The sequence below is a fragment of the Bubalus kerabau genome, chromosome 11 (assembly GCF_029407905.1).
Source record: "Bubalus kerabau isolate K-KA32 ecotype Philippines breed swamp buffalo chromosome 11, PCC_UOA_SB_1v2, whole genome shotgun sequence".
Lineage (NCBI taxonomy): Eukaryota > Metazoa > Chordata > Mammalia > Artiodactyla > Bovidae > Bubalus > Bubalus kerabau.
This window is the reverse complement of record NC_073634.1, coordinates 82,124,163-82,141,837: the sequence shown is the minus strand read 5'-3', so window position 1 is coordinate 82,141,837 and position 17,675 is coordinate 82,124,163. Positions and strand designations below refer to the sequence as shown.

Genomic DNA, 17,675 nt, shown 5'->3' with positions numbered 1-17,675 from the left:
CAGAGACAGTTCCAACTGGAGAGACTGAGATTCTGGAAGAAATTCTGAAGGATGCTTTCAACTTCAACAGGCTTAACACATGAACCAATAATATTTTCCCTGTCCTCGAGTTGTAGGCTGTAGGCAGCTGGCTACCCAAGGGCTATTTTTGGGAGTAACAGAATCAGTAGCTCCACATAATTGAAAGTCCGTTGGGAGTCTCCTTATTGACATCATTTTACATTTTCCAATAGCAGAAGAGATCCAAATGAATAATCCAGGCACCCCGGACATGTAAAGAATTTTGTGACAAGCCTTGTAATTAAAACAATTATGTTCATTCTCTGATGTAAAGCTTCCTATGGAATTTGTTTTTATTTTTTATGTATGACAGGCTTAATAAAAATACTATTCTAAATACTAACCTAATACTAATACTAACCTAATACTAATACTAATCTAATACTAACCTAAACTCGTTAAAACTGAGGGATTTAATTTTGTTTGATTTCAAAAGAAACAGGAGGTAGAGAGAGCAAAAATAATCAGGAAAGCTGAGTAAAAGAGTTGACCCCACAGAAAACATAGGTCAAAGAAGCTAGAACTGAGCATCCCTTTTGCCAGCTCACTCCCGGCTCTGCTAATGAGTGTAATAACTCCAGTGCTCCCAGTATACAGGCTGAACGGGCTGGTTTTTTTGCTGCCTTCCATGTTTTCACCTGGAGCCAAAGCTGTTGATGACAGGGAGCTTCAGTGGAGAGACCAGAGTGCCTGCGATACAGTCTTTGGCAGTGGTGTGGTATGTGCGTCTTTCAGGGCGTATGGTCGGAGACGATCCATCATGGCCTATGATGTCAGATTATCCACTGAGACTGCAGAGATTGCAGAAATGCACTGAGATGCAGATAATGGTATTTCCAGTTGTTGTGATAGACCAGACTGATCCTGGGAAGGAGTGACGGGTCGAGCACTATGGGATGATACACACGTGCAAAGTCACTAGATTGAGGCATGGCAAACGGAGAAGGAAATGGCAACCCACTCCAGTATTCTTGTCTGGAGAATCCCATGGACAGAGGAGCCTGGTGGGCTATAGTCCATGGGGTCGCAAAGAGTGAGGACAGGACTGAGTGACCAACACACACACACATAGACACAAACTGAGCTGTCAGCGAATTTTGTAGTTCTTTCCTTTCTGGAGGTTTTTCAGCAGGAGCCTGGTCACCATCCAAAACCCCATGGTCAGCCACTCCGCAGAGCTCAGCCCCACAGGCTGGGAGTCCCAGGTCACTGCAGGGTTCCCCGGGCCTCCCCTGGCTCCTCCAGCTGAGCTATCCTCTTCTTGCTACACGTCTGCTAGCTCCATAACCAGAGGACCATTTAGAGGGCTGTCTTCAGCTCTTTCCTCTCCAGGTTTAATTACCCCAATCATTTTACTCTAAATCTTTATTTTGTTTCACCTTTTCTACCTTTCATTAGTCCTCTTTTGTTTTTTAATTTTTTTTTCCTTAGACTGTTCCTCTGAATCCTCTATATTCTTCTTGGAATCTTCTGGCCTCCAGTGCTGGGTTGAGAATGCACAGGAACCTAACACAGTGGGAAATGACCCCATTTAAGAAGTATTCATGAAAATCCATGTGCTCCTGACCCTGGCTAGATACTGGGTGTACAAAAAAGCAGAATAGCATGGAAGAAAGATGACTTTCAAAATCAAACGGATGTGGGTTCAAATAGATGCTTTGCCACTTACTAAGCTGTTGTGGTCTTCGTTTCTCCATCTGTACCAGAACCAGGTTTAAAGTACTTACCACAGTGCTTGACACGTGGGCACCCAATACATGAAATCCATCATACCTACTAGTATTTCTCAGATGTAACCTAGACCCTCACTGAGTACATGTTTCTTGGGCTCATGATCTTTTGAGAACATGCTCCACGTTGAGAACATGCTTTTGCTCCATGTTGCTGAATTATCTTCAAATTTGTTTAAATAATTGAAATGAGATTTTGGAAGGGATTTACTGAGCCAGAGCCATGAGTCCAACAAACAGCCTCAGTGTTGATTAAAACTCAGTGAAGTTCTCTTTTTGTCCTTAAATCTTGTCTCTCAGAGACCATCCAGACCTTGATCTTATTCCCAGCCTCATCCCGGATCCCCTTCTCCACCCTGGGCCAGTGGTGAAGGACTAAAGGCTGAGGGTGTTGGTCAGTAAGCCTTGGCAATTGTTTGAATGGACTTTCCCCTCCCAATCATATGCTTATTTTAATAGAGGACAGTATAAGACCTCACTGCCCTTCAGACACTGAGGAAGGAAGGTTTCTTGGCAGATCTACAGGCCGTGGCCCACCCTAGGCCAAGTGAATCAGAATCTCCAGGCAGAGACACAGGAATCTGCTTTTAACAAGTCATCAGGCAAGTTATAAATCTGAACAAGTCATTTATAAAACAGTGACTGTGCATCCCCATGTCTTTCAAAAGTGTTGTTTGGGAAAAAAGAAATGTAAAGTGAGATATACACTGTCAGAGAGTTTACAACTCTATCTGCAAATTAAATCTAAAATATGTGTGTAATGTATACATGTGAATGTGTGTGTGTGTGTGTGTGTGTGTGTGTGTATGCACAGGGATGTGTATACACACATGAACATACATACATATACATAGAACCATCTCACCAAGCAAATTAGTCATCAAAAGTGATATCAGGGACTTCCCTGGTGGTCCAGTGGCTAAGACTCTATGCTCCCAACACAGGAGACCCAGGTTTGATCCCTGGTCAGGGAACTAGATCCCACATGCCACAACTGAAAGATTCCGCAAGCCACAATGAAAACCCAGTACAGCCAAATAAATAAAGAATAAAATATTTCCATGTGGCATGAGTGGTAAATTATCTACCTGCCAATTCAGGAGACATAAGAGATTGGGTTCGATCCCTGGATCGGGAAGATCCCCTGGAGGAGGGCATGGCAACCCACTCCAATATTCTTGCTTGGAGAATCCCATGGACAGAGGAGCCTGGTGAGCTACAGTCCATGGGGTCACAAAGAGTCAGACATGATTGAAGCGACTTAGCACAGCACACACAAAAAAAGCGAGATCAGCATGAGTAAAATGCACAGAAATAATACTCCCCAAAGACAGGACTAGAATGGCATTCAGAAGGAATGTGCAGGAATTTTCAGCTCCTGTTATTAGGAAATAGTCAAATACTCACACAGGTAAAATAAATAGTGCAGTGAACCCCCTGGATCTGTCACTGATTTTCTATACTTTTGCCCAGCTTTTCATCCATCTTCCTCATCATTTCTCCCCACTCTCCACCCCTGCAGAGAGCACTCAAGCCCTGTCCTAGACCCTAAACTGACTGTCCCCCATCCATGACCAGAACATATTAGTTTGTTCTATGGCTTTAGAGTAAACACATTAGTTTACTCTATGGCTACAACTGTTCTGTGGAGGACAGGTCCACCAACCACACTTGGAGCAGAAGCACACACCAGACGTCAGTTCACACAACTTCACAAAGACAAGAGTGGAAAGATTCCAGGCAAGGACAGTTAGAAAATGGTTAGTGGGGTTTCTAGAAAAGGATATTCTAGTTTTAAACAAAGTAAAGAAAATTACTGACTTAACCATGGAGAACAACAATATTGTAATACTTCTGTATCATACAACTTTTTGGTGAATTTGTACTGTTCAGAGAATTACTGTTATCTAATATTTAGCTTGCTTTTGAGGTGGCTGTATGAGTAATTGGTCTTAGTTCTGTATATAAAAATAAAAAAGAAGAAATAGAAAAAAATAAATTTTGATCTCAAAAAAAAAAAAACAAAAAGAAAATGGGATTGAACCATAACCTTTATCATTATGACATATTAAATTTTTAGATATTATGAAAATAATGTATGGTTGTCACATAAATTTTCTGTAATAGAAAAAGAATTCCATACAAGTTATTTAAATTTCGCTAGTGTCTTTTGTCCCCTCTGTGTCTCTCTCAGATCATTGTCACTGTACTCTATCTATATTTTTATATCCTGCTTTTTTTTAACTTAACATTCTAGCTTTAAAGTATGTCTCATGGTATTTCACAGTTTTTATGTTCATCACTTGTAATGATCTCACTAGTTCATTTCATAAATACATCATGATTTATTGTTTAAAAATCCCTTTAATGATAAATACCAACGTTCTCTACAGTTTTGTGTTATTACAAAAATGCTACAGTGAATATTTCTGCATACAGGTTTTTCTTTACTAAGGGATATTTCTTTAGGAAGAGATATAGAAGTAGGATTATGGGCCGTATGACTATGTTTTGGTTCTTCATGTGTACTGCCAACTGCTTTCCAAAAGTCGCTCAGTCGTGTCTGACTCTTTGCGACCCCATGGACCATACAGTCCATGGACTTCTCCAGGCCAGAATACTGGAGTGGGCAGCCTTTCCCTTCTTCAGGGGATCTTCCCAACCCAGGGATCAAATCCAGGTCTCAAGCATTGCAGGCGGATTCTTTACCAGGTAAGCCACAAGGGAAGCTTCCAAAAGGATTGTGTCAATTTGTGTTGTCACCAGCGGTGCAAGAGAGTGCCAGCTATGGTGGATTCTGAACGGGGAAAGAGGATCCTGCTGCGGATGATTTCTATACCCACGAGAGAGTTCACCTTCCTCTTAGGGTAGGAGGGAACCACAGCAGACTCTTGGATAAGAGAGCAAGCTGTGATAAGCTTTATCAAATTCACCTGAGGTTAGCACTTGTGCCACTTAAGGAGTACACTGGATGAGTAGCTGGGGGCTGGGTTCTTGTGCAGTCAAGAACATGCACTGTTGAAACCAGCCATGGTCCCTTGAACACGCCACATGTCTTTTTTTTTATCATTTAGTCACTCAGTTGTGTCCAGCTCTTTGCGACCCCATGGACTGTAGCCCGCGAGGCTCCTCTGTCAATGGGATTTCCCAGGCAAGATACTGGAGTGAGTTGCCATTTTCTTCTCCAGGGGATCTTCCTGACCCAGGGATTGAACATGTAACTCTTGCATCTGCAGGCAGATTCCTCTTGTCTTTAGACATTGGTGTTTGCTAAGTTAAATGAGGGTATGTAGTAGAGGATTCTCTACTGTTTTATAGCACTAAGGCTGTCATGATTCATCTGAACTCTGAACACTTATTTATAGAAAGTTGAAATTCCACAGTTAATTATTCATTCCTCTAAGTTACAATGTCTAGTAAAACCCTAGTTCTTCTGGGAATGACTAATGCCTGGCACCTATGCCACTAATTCCTCCCCTGAATTAATGGCACATATAGCCCACAGATCATGGCTCTCTTTCCGGCTCAGAATCACCCACCTCCAGCACTCAGGCAGCCCCTCACAAATAATCAACAGTACGTGACCTACGGGGAAGACTCATCCATTATCCAGGCCCTAGGCAGCTCTTGTCTCTGCCTCCTCAGTGTCCAACAGGGCCGGAGAATAGATCTAGAGAAAGACAAGTGAGAAGTGAGAAGGGGTAAACAGGTGTGATATGCACACTCAAATTGCGTTCACCCCAACCCGTTACTGTCCTAAGACCTTCCTAGATACCACCTCGTTTCACCCTCAAGCAACTCGAATAGGGAGGTTATTAAAACAACTTCACAAGGAGGATCCTGAGGCATAGAGGTTCAAGGTCATGCCCCCAGTCACACAGTAGGGACAGATGCCAGAGCCGGGTTCAAACACTGGCAGCCTGGCCTCCAAGACTATCGAGGGGTAGGGGAGCTGGCCTCAGAAGGGTTTCGAGCAAGGGAATAATGTCACCGAAGGTTTATATTTTGGAAAGAAAAGTCTGGCAACATTACCCTTCTGAAGGAAGGGAACAGTGTAGGACAGGGGTCTTCAGCCTCCAGAATCTAATACCTGATGATCTGAGTTGAAGCTGATATTAGAAATAAAGTGCACAATATATGCAATGTGCTCCCTGCCTCTGCCCCCACCCCACCCCATTCCCCATTCCCCATCCACAGAAAAATTGTCTTCCATGAAACCAGTCCCTGGTGCCAGAAAGGTTGGGGATGGCTGCTGTAGGGTGAATAGTAGGAGACTATTGAAATAATGGGCTTCCCCGGAGGGTCAGAGGTAAAAAACCCACCTGCCAAGCAGGAAACACAGGAGACGTGGATTCGATCCCTGGGCTGGGGAGATCCCCTGGAGGAGGGCGTGGCAATCCACTGCAGTATTCTTGCCTGGAGAATCCCATGGACAGAGGGGCCTGGCAGGCTACAGTCCATAGGATCAAAAAGTGTCAACGTGACTGAAGCAACCGAGCTCATCGAATTAATACAGCCAGAGGTGAGGACCTGCATGAGGGGAGAGCATCAGCAAGACAAGAAGGCAGGTCCAGATACTGAAGACAGGGCGACTGGTGAGATGAAGGCATGAGGGGGGCAGGGCCGCCCTTGAGCTTGGGGTCCCCATCAGGGAAGAAGCAGAGATTGGGAACCCCTGTGAGACCCAGCAGGTAGAAGAGCCTTTCTCCTACTGCACGACTGCAGAGCTGTGAGCCTGTGTCTGCAATAAAGGGACGGGTTGGGATGCAGATATTCAGCTCCATTTGGTTTGGATGGAGCCAAAAGAAAAACATTGCATCCACGAGTTCCTGGGCAGATCTTTCCTGGATGTGTCTCAAAGACAGTGTCCGTCCAGGCTTCATGTGCATCTGGAGTGGAGAGTGTCTGGGACTCAAAGCCTGCTGGTGAACCGTGGACACAGGCAGTTGCCAAGTGTGGCCAAAGCTGCCACCGGAGATCTGTTTTCACAGGTTTTGTTTGGAAACTCAGTGTGGGGCTTGGGAGCAGCTGGGAGTTTCTGAGTAATTGCGTACCCTGGGGTGGAGGGAGGCCAAGGACAACAGCCTTTCCCAGGGACCCAAGTAAGGGCAAGGCAGGAAGTCAGGTGAGGCCACTTGAGACCTGGTCCAAGGCCCAAAGTCGCCTCCACCACCTAAGGACAAAGCTCCACCCAGACGCACACTGGGCAGCTCTGATACAAACAAGCTGGGTACCCTGATCCCTGCTTTCAAACCCATGGGTCACTTTCCCTATCAGGGAGGTTTGGGTGCTTTACATACCTACTAATCCCCCTTCACCCACCAGCCAAAGTATCAGATCTAAATAGATTAAGTGTATGATCATTTGTTCTGCAATGTGTTTTCCTTTAAGGTGTAGATCAAATATCAGCTTTGAAGCAATCCTTGAACTTGTTCTTATAAATATTCCAGGAAGATTGATCACTCCCTCTTCTCCACACTCAGTGCAATCGTACCACTGACATAATATTTAACTATCCATATTCAATCACCAAATGTTTTTTTTAAATAATTCCTGGGCATTAGAGACTATGGATATAAAGATGGAGATGCTCCAGTCCTTGCCGTCTCTTTGGTTGGTGATCCTCACTTGTGAACATCTGTCTAATTCAGCAATGCCTGTTTAAGGTTGACAGAATGAAACTGGATTCACCCAAGTATTCTGCATACTCCAGTGAAAACAGTCCAGAGCTGGCTCAAAATGCAAGCTCTACTACTACTACTACTGCTAAGTCGCTTCAGTCGTGTCCGACTCTGTGCGACCCCATAGACGGCAGCCCAACAGGCTCCCCGACCCCTGGGATTCTCCAGGCAAGAACACTGGAGTGGGTGGCCATTTCCTTCTCCAATGCATGAAAGTGAAAAGTGAAAGTGAAGTCGCTCAGTCGTATCCGACTCTTAGCGACCCCATGGACTGCAGCCCACCAGGCTCCTCCGTCCATGGGATTTTCCAGACAAGAGTACTGGAGTGGGGTGCCATTGCCTTCGGCAAGCTCTACTGGGACCGTTGAAATCCACAATTTGATTCACCTGCCTAAGAGACAGTCCTGGAATACAGATCTTGACTTTAGTCAGCTACCATTGGAAGTTGCCTTAGCCTGCTCCCTTATATGAGTGAGGTGTCATTGCCCAGTTATCTAATCACTCAGACTCATTACTGCCATGACTGTGAGAACACTGGACTCAGGGTGGCCTTAACACAATGTCTTTGTTATCAAGGAATGATTTTTTTCTCAAACAAGACAGCAGGAGTTCTGATGTCAAAAAGTCCTGTGTTTCAGTCTAACCTTGATGACAGAAGCCCTGTAACCTGGAGTAAGCTAGATCTTAATTTTTTACTTCCCCCCAGATCTTAATTTTTCACTTCCTCCCCAGCAAAATGAACTCTGGCCTTTCAGCTCAAACGTTCTCCTATTCCCTAATACTAAGATCTTATCCTGGGGTCTGACTTTTGTAGTTCAATTTAACATTAAGCTCTTCCACAAGTTTGGACCTTCTGTGCTTATATTTTTTATCGTATTTTTAAAACAAAGAATAAAAAGACAGCTTTTATGACCAGACAGCCAACATTCCCAGGTGGGCCCCCTCTCCAAGAGAGGCACATATGTCTGTCAAGATTCTGAAAAATGTATCCTCTTCAATTCCTGTGTTTTTCTTTAAGAGAAAATATAGAGAAACCACAAACATATTTGTATCGTTCCCATATGATGCCTTCATACTTGAAGGAAGTGTTGGATTTTCTTGTTCTTTGGCTCAAAAAGCGATTGGTGACATCAGTGAGCTAAAACTGCAAGTTCTACTGCCCTTTCCCTATTAAACTTGAATGTTTACTTCTCAGGGGATTGGCCAAGAAAAGTCCATTTGGGCTGGAACGCAGCATATTTAGTCTCAGAATTAAGGTAATTTCTTTGGAAGAGTTTCAACCAAATCAATTTATTTCAGAGATGTTGGTGTTGGTTCCCTTTTAAAAATTCCAAAGCCCCAGGCTTTTTAACTGTACCTGCTCTGCTAACACAATTCCAAGCTGGCTCTCACTCTGAAATCCATATACCCTGGGTGCATGGGATTCCATGATGCGGGCCTTGGGTGCACTAGAAAAAGACTGTGGTTTTATAGGGTGAGGGCTGAAACATGGTTCCATGGGTCTCCAGAGACTAGAGCCCCATGGGTTTGGTCCAGACAAGAACCATCCCTCATCTCCATAAATTTCCTTCAATAATAAAACACATTCACACTTTTTTTTTCACTTGATCCTTACAATAACTCTGTGATGCAAAGAGGGTAGGTTTCATTGTCCCTATTTTCATAAAAACATACAGAGATTTGGTGGCATTAACTGCCTTGGCCAAGGCCGCCTGGCTGGTGAGTAGCAGACCTGAAATGTGATCTTCACATGAGCAGTGCTCCATCCACAGGCTGTCCTGTCCAGCAGTCAGGAGGAATTCTGAATGAAGCGCTGTTATAAGGTTTGTTGTTTAGTCGCTAAGTCGTGTCCAACTCTGCAGCCCCGTGGACTGTAGCCCACCAGGCTCCTCTGTTCATGGGATTTCCCAGGCAAAAATACTGGAGTGGGTAGCCATTTCCTTCTCCAGGGGATCTTCCTGATCCAGGGATCGAACCCACGTATCCTGCATTGACAAGCAGACTCTTTACTGCTGAGCCACCAGGGAAGCCCTGTTATAAGATGCTTACCCTAAAAAATGCCCCAGTGAGAAACCAGAAGAGAGATGTGTAAGTATGAACACATGACCATCTAGAAGGCTTCTGCCTAAAATTGTTTCTTCCATTTGCTTGTCCACAATGCCCAAAATTCTATCATTTAAGAACCACTTCTTTCAGTAAAGAACAGAGGCTCTCATAATTTCCTGAGTTTAAAGGGGGCCCCAAACAAGAGAATTCAAAGCGCTAACGGCATTGTTGGGTACTTCTAGGGCGCTGGTTAATCATGGCAACATGAGTCAGCATTCCGTCTTAGTTCCTGATAGGCATATTTTCTCATGTTAAGAAAGTAACTGTTATCTCTATTTTACTCAAAGTTGCCAACCTAAGTCATTCTTCTTACTCAAACCAGCCTCTTTGCTGTCCCCAAAATAGCTAACATTACCCCAAGCATTACTCTATTACTGCAACCATCACTCCCTCATTACTCCTAGTCCATGCACAATCTGGTCACTGCACCAAGATCTTGTCTCCCAACTCCAGAGTTGGAAAGTCTATAAATTTGCTTAGAGATTACCTAAGCAAGATCATGTGAGTTGCCAAGACCACATAAGAGACTTATGTCTGAATGCTAGAGCCCAAGACTCATTCTGTCAAATGCTATTTTTCTGATGTCACTTCCATATGTCACATGGAAGTAGCAGCAGCAACAAAATCAATAACAATAGCATCTCGGAGACTAGTCCATGGTTTCCTTTCCATTCCTTATTCCACCCTTTTTGTATCAAAAGACCTCCACTGACTTAGAAAAGATTTATGAGAATTTATGCATCTGAAAAGTGTCCAGCTCTGTGCAGATCTGTTTTGCAGGAAGAGGAAATAATACCTGGCTCAAACTTTGCTTGTTTAAAGATCTAGTGATTTAAATTTGGATCCCAATTCTGCCACTAACTAGTTGTATAACATGACAACCCACTACTTCTTTCTGGAGTTTAGTCCTTTCACCCACAAAATAGGGAGTACCAACAGTATTTCCACTGACCACTCTGATTTTCAAATTCTACTCCTCAGTGGTCTTAGAGTTTTAGACTCTCTGAGGAGGTATTAAGAGTAGAAAGTAGCAGGTATGATCCAAGGAGCCTTGGGTATGTTTTTATAACCTATTTGCTGATGATCAGGATCCCTTTTCCCATGAATAAAGCTTTTCTTTTCCTAGAAAAAGATCAGACTTGCCCATTAACTGACATTCACACTTGAAATGTAAACAACTGGTAGCTGGTTCTTTCTTGAAAATCAGGTATGGAAGGGAGCAGCTGATGACAAGTGCATGTCAGGTACCAGAAGTGGGTGTGGGAGAAGAGCAGAACTAAGGTCCAGGAAGAAAAAGTGGAGAACTCTAAAGGTGGTCTTGGCGAGGGGGTGGCCCTGACAGGTTATAGGGCAAAGGCAAGCCTAAGTTTAACCTTTCAAAGCTTAAAATGAAACACCAGGGCGTCTGGCCTTCCTCTCAGTCCCAAAACAGCCTCCCCTCTGGAGTGCAGTGCTGCTCGAGAGTCATCAGTCTCCAAGGTCAGGAGGTTAATCTCCCACCCTGACTCAGGTCACCCCTCTACTCCCCTCTCTGAAACTCCAGCTTTACATTTTTAAGATGCAGATAATAAAACTTGACCCTGAGGGCCACCCCATTAAAGGATAAAACAGTAATCCCAATACATACAACATTTAAGATACAAGGAAGCTCCATTTGCCTCTGTTCTGAAATGGAATGCCGACAGATTTATGATAATTTGGATATTGTCTTTCTTCATGTATTAAACTTACTGTGGAGGAGATTGTGGAAAGTGGAAAAGCACCTCAACTCTCCCAGTAAAAATATATGGTGATGCTATTGAACTCAAGATAAGATGGGGCTTTTATTTCAACCCATGACATACGGTCTTATAGAGCCTATAGGAGTAGGTTACAGCCATATTTAAAACGTGGTCTGTTAACCCTCTTGAATGTTATGCAAGACATAGGATATAGATTACTTGAAGAAAAGAGATGTTTTCTTTTTTTTCAATTAATTTCTTTATTTTAATTGGAGGCTAATTACTTTACAATATTGTGATGGTTTTTGCCATATATCAACATGAATCAGCCACAGGTGTACATGTGTCCCCCAATCCTGAACCCCCTCACACCTCCCTCCCCACCCCATCCCTCTTTTCAATCTACCAAAATGCCCAGCACAGTTCCTGGCATGTGGTACTTGCCCAATAATACCTACTGTGGTTGATGAATGAACTTGGAAATGACCACTGGGGAACAGTGTGTTACAGAATGAACGTAGCACTAGATTAGAGGGATTACGATACTTGCATTTTCAAAATGATCAATACATGGAAGGCAACTTTTTTGAGTTCTAGTTTGAGCCTAGTCCTTGATAGACATCCCCCCTCTTAGAACACTGTCCTGAGATTTCCCTATAAGGAAGCTGATCTAATCTACTAGAAGATCTGAAAATGAAAAATAAGGACCCTAATCAACAGCCAACACCAAATTACAGACATGTGAATGAGCCCATCTTTGACCTTCCAGCCCAACTGACCCTCCAGCTGAAAGCAGTATTGAGTGAGTCCCAAGAAAGTGGAAGAAAGTCTTGCTTGGCCCCCCTACAGGATGATGAAGAATAGCATATTTTTGTTTGAAGCCACTAAATTCTCAAATGGTTTTGGCACACAGCAAAGGCTATCTGAGCCAGGCAGTTAGACCATATGACTTCTGAGGTGCTTTCAGTTTCATGATTTCAAAACCTTGGTACAGAACTAATCATAATGAGAACACAGTAGTATCATTAGAAATATCTCTATTCTACACCATTGATTCTGCAGAGGAAACTGACATGCAGAAGAGAGGTGACTGCCCCAGGTTTATCTTTTTAAAAATGCTTGATTGTACCACATAGATTCTTACAGGAAAGAAATTAAAGTCTGGCCCATGACCCATGCCTTCCTCAAGTGTCTTCCATACACTCAGGAAGATGGTACTTCTGTTGTTTTGCAGATCAAAGATCACTCCTTTCTGAAGAGCGGCCAGTCCATTAATGGACAAAGGCCCCTAAAACAGCCCAAAGCAGCAGACCACGCTTCACTTTGAAAGACCCTGAATCTCTCTATCTTTATCTGAAGACCAAATTCAAATGCAATTACAGAGTTCAGCTTAAATTTGGAGGTGCTCAGGCTTCCTGACACAAAGTCGTAATATTCATTTTGGATTCAAACAATGAATCTCTCCTCTCTCCATGATAATCTTTCCTACATGTCTTAAGCAATGATCACTACAGCCCAAGTGTGGGCTTTCTGCTGCTTTTATCTGCTTCTCTGAAACTACTCATGAAAATTCTTCTCCCTGAAGTATGAGCCATTACTAACATACCGTACAGTCTGGCATTGATTTAGGGCCAACCTGGGAATTTCTGGGTTGGGCTTGGATTTATCTTAGAGGAGTTAAATGTTTGGGGCAGGGGTGGAGTGAGTACTGTTCCAATAAAATGGCAAAAGTAAGCTTCAAGATGAGTGTCAGCAGAGAGAATTAGAAGAGACAATTAAATAAATACCTGGATGGAAATTCTGGGTCTAGTGCCATCAGCAGAGCACACAACACCCATTTTAGACACATTCTAAAGACAATTTCAATAAGTCATCTGAGAAGATGAATCAAATAAATTCCAAATCTTAAGAACAGATTGGTTGCTATGTGGCTTCTTGCAAGTGGACCATTAAATCAACTTTTTTAAAAACTAACAGTTTCTCCTGTCATCACCAAGTGAAGAAGTGGAAGGAAAAAAAAAAATCGGTTAGCCAAAGGAATGACATTCAGATGTTGAAAGGGTGAAACCTGAGGAACACTTACTAAACCGTTGCTAAAAAACAACAAGAAGCTGGTGTTGAAAATGAAGACACAAAGGAAAGCATTCTCCAAGGCTTGCCACATGGTCTGTGCCCACACGCACTGATTGGCATTAGTGATTTGCCTAAGAAAACACAGTAGCTATATTCCCTCTCACACCTTCGCACCTATGGTCTAACTCCAAGTGACAAGGGTGAAGTTGGAAGGGGGATGATGGCTTGCATCTTCTCACACATCATGGCCTGGAATTTCTGGAAGCAGCAGTCATCTGAACCTCTAGTTTTTTTTTCCCAACCTGTTTTCCTCTTACAATGATGTTGATACTCACTGCTTTGCACACAAGTTCACTGGCCCAGGAGGTCCCCCACACAGCAAAGATGATGTAACTGATAAGAGCAAATGCCAACATCCCCAATGGGTCCAAGCACAAAGATTTGACAGCTCAGGGTGTTTAGTCCCATGGCAAATCACAGGACTGTGTCAGGGCCAGAATTATGGAGAGAGCACTGGAGTAAGAAGAAGGAGACTTGAAGATTAGCCCAGCAGTGTTAACAAATGTCTGAGAGACCGTGAATATCATTTAACTGCTCTGGCCTCAGTTTCCTGATTCTGACACAAGATGGTTAGACCGGATGATCTCTCAGAAGTCCTTGACAGATCTACTGAAGTTGGAATAAAGGCCTTCTCTCACCCCAAACCTCAATTCCTTATCTGCAAAATAAGAGAGTTGTGAGAAGAAAATAAGCTTAAATTTTTTGAGCATGTAGGACACTATCTGGCATATATAAGTGTTCAACCTATGTTTGGCATAAATTAATAAATTAAAACTTTACTGTTCCTGGTCTTAGGAGAAAAGGAAGAACAAACTAGTCCTCTGACAGCACATACACACTTGAGGTGGTCATAGAACTCACCATACTCCCCCTGTTTCCCCAAAACATGTCTGCTTACCTTTTTCCAAGTGCTTTATTGCTTTTATGGGATATTTTTACTACAGATTAGTTTTTTTGCTATTAGTCTTTATTGCAGAATAATCAGAAAAATCAGTGTAACCTTTTTTTTTTTTACTTCATTAGAGAAAAACTGTATTGCTTGCTTGATTTTTAGACTTCAGAGGTGTCTTCTGACCTTTGACTAAGTTCTACTAACTAGACACTGAAAGTCATGTCCATCAAAAATGTGTTAAAACACATGAATACTGGGTCTCCCTTGGTGGTTTAGTGGCTAAGACTCTGCGCTCTCAATGCAGGGAACCTGGGTTCTATCCCTCATCAGGGAACTAGATCCCACTGACCACAACGAAGAGTTCACACTCTGCAACTAAAACTAAAAGATTCTGAGTGCTGCAACAACAAGAAATAGTTTAGAAATAAGTGACTCTCACACTGAAGAAACATTGTCAGAAACTAATTTCTTCAATTTCCTTTTATACTGATAAATTCAAATAAAATTTATACTTTGTAAAGGCAAAATAGTACTTGGATGGAAAGATTAAGGAAAGATTTTTTTAATTTCTTTATAATATTTTGTAGTCTCAAATTTCCTAATATGAGCATGTATTACTTTAAAAAAATAATAATGTTAGCTTTTAAAGTACTCATTGGTCCAACAGTCAGTCAGACCTGTTCTAGTTGCTCCATCCACTAAGCTTAAAGGCGTGTCTTCAGGGGTCAGGAAAACTGCCAAGATAGAAGGTAGTGACCCCTCCCTTGGGACCTCACAGTTTATGGAAGAGACAAGACATACAGATAAAGTGAACCAAGATACATTTCACACCAAATGGGATTTTTCAGAATAAATAAACTGAGAACAAGAGAAGGAGCTGGGGCTTCAGAGCTTCTTTGTAATAGCATCACTGCTGTCCAGCATTCACTAATTTTACCACCGTGACCTTGGAGCCTACCACTCACCAGGCCCTGATGTCAGCTTCAGAGATACAGCAATGAATAAGATGCCCTCCCTGGCTTCATCAAAGTCATAGGATAGGAGGAGATAAAGAGTGACAAAAGATCATTTAAAATGAGGTATTTAGGGCTTGAAGCGCTCTTTCATGAACCCATTCATTCACTCAACACAAAATTCACTGAACAGTTGACTGTTAAGCACAGAGAGGGATACATAAGAATTGAACCATGCCCTCAACAAAGCTTCTGTGTGAATTGTCCAGTATACCTTAAACACCTGATGAGATCAACTTGGTAAATATTATTAACTGTATTCTACAGAAAACTGAAGTTTGAGCTCATATGCCTATATCCACACAACTGCTAGGGGCAATCAGGGCTGGAGCCCAGAATTTCTGATGCCTAGTCTCTGTTGAGCTTCAGTTCAGTTCAGTCACTCAGTCATGTCTGACTCTTTGGGACCCTTGAATTGCAGCATGCCAGGCCTCGCTGTCCATCACTAACTCCCGGAGTTCACCCAAACTCATGTGCATTGAGTCGGTGATGCCATCCAGCCATCTCATCCTCTGTCGTCCCCTTCTCCTCCTGCCCCCAATCCCTCCCAGCATCAGAGTCTTTTCCAATGAGTCAACTCTTCGCATGAGGTGGCCAAAGTATTGGAGTTTCAGTCTCAGCATCAGTCCTACCAATGAACACCCAGGACTGGTCTCCTTTAGGATGGACTGGTTGGATCTCCTTGCAGTCCAAGGGACTTGCAAGAGTCTTCTCCAACACCACAGTTCAAAAGCATCAATTCTTTGGCACTCAGCTTTCTTCACAGTCCAACTCTCACATCCATACATGACCACAGGAAAAACCATAGCCTTGACTAGACGGACTTTTGTTGGCAAAGTAATATCTCTGCTTTTGAATATGCTATCTAGGTTGGTCATAACTTTCCTTCCAAGGAGTAAGCATCTTTAATTTCATGGCTGTAATCACCATCTGCAGTGATTTTGGAGCCCAAAAATATAAAGTCTGGCGCTGTTTCCACTGTTTCCCCATCTATTTCTCATGAAGTGATGGGACTAGATGCCATGATCTTAGTTTTCTTAATGTTGAGCTTATTACATCTTCATTTTTGATTTTCATAGAAGGTGAAGTTTATTTGTTTTACCTACTCTCACCATCACAGGAGATGTAAGACTTCTCTTATAACTGAATGAGAATGAAAAACCGAGTCTGGTAAGGAAATCAAGACAGGTTTTCGTGCAGCCATGGGCTCCTTCATTCATCTACCCAGACATTTACCTGTTGATGTTTCCTGATGCCTCCTGGCTGCTGCGGGCCAAGCCCAACCAGAGAAGTTCACTTCCATGTCAGCGCACTTCCTGTCTCCCTGTCAGCCAACAAAGTGGAGGAAATAATGTGATACATTTATGTGAAGGAAGGGTGCTCAAGGCTCTGCATCAAGACCCATAGATTTAATTTCCTTCAAGCTTCCTTCAAGCTTGCCCTGCAGTCTTGGCAATGAAAGCTTCAAGCCATGCCCGCTGGGAGAGCAGACCTACAGCACCATCCACCCCAGGGAGGGCAGCACACAGATGTAACAAGGCTTTGGATTATGTGTACCAGCCTCTGCTTCCCGCTGGAGGTTGGTTACAAGTGAAAAGTCGGGATGGGTGTCCATGCGGCACTCTCTCCCATCTGTGCATGAGCTGTGGCCACCGAGGTGTAAGGTGCTGGAAGGTTCTCTCCCCTCCACCCTCTGTCACTCAGGGCTGCGGTCAGGGAACATGAGTGCTCACCTTGGACTTTTGGGCAGTTTAGCCTGTGCTGCATGACAACTCTGTTTCAGGTGTTTGTTTCTCATGTTTCAACTCTAATAAGTCCAGGTTTAAGAAGTAGGATGGTAGAGTGAAAAATGCTCTGGACAAATTTCCAAAGCCAGAGTTCACATCCATCAACTCAGGGGGTCTGGGTCCACACTCTCCCTCAGCCCCTTCTTCATGTGTACATGAGCAAAAATTTTAGAAAGGAGACTTTTGCAAGTGCTAACTAATGGGCCATGCAGTCTGCTCAGCATCTCCTATGCTTCACCTCACTTCATCCTCACATTCCATTAGTTAGGTACTGTTACTATATCCCATTCTAGAGCTGAGAAAACTGAGAAAAGAGGCACACTGAACCAGTGCTTAAAGAGATAGTGGTGGAAGAAAGAAGGCCACCACCCAGGACCTCTGGACTCCAGGACCTGAGCTTGGAGCTAGACTGTCAAAGTTAAACTATAATGAAGACGGTGGCCATCTTAGTCTTGTTCCTTATAGTTCCTGATAGTACTACCAGTATTTGTTTTCTTGTTTATCAGATTTTCTTGTTTATCTATTAAGAAAGCTATTGATGATATTTGAATC

The 17,675-nt window shown here is 43.1% G+C and overlaps 1 long non-coding RNA gene across 1 annotated transcript; it reads right to left on the bottom strand.

Moving 5' to 3' along the window:
- Positions 1 to 1,484: 1,484 nt before the first annotated feature.
- LOC129622525 (uncharacterized) lies at positions 1,485 to 16,661 on the bottom strand. Its single transcript, XR_008700037.1, has 4 exons — positions 16,573 to 16,661; positions 6,113 to 6,320; positions 5,330 to 5,460; positions 1,485 to 1,566 (listed from the first exon to the last, which is right to left on the bottom strand). It is a non-coding gene; the product is annotated as an uncharacterized LOC129622525 (long non-coding RNA).
- Between the last annotated feature and the right edge of the window lie 1,014 nt (positions 16,662 to 17,675).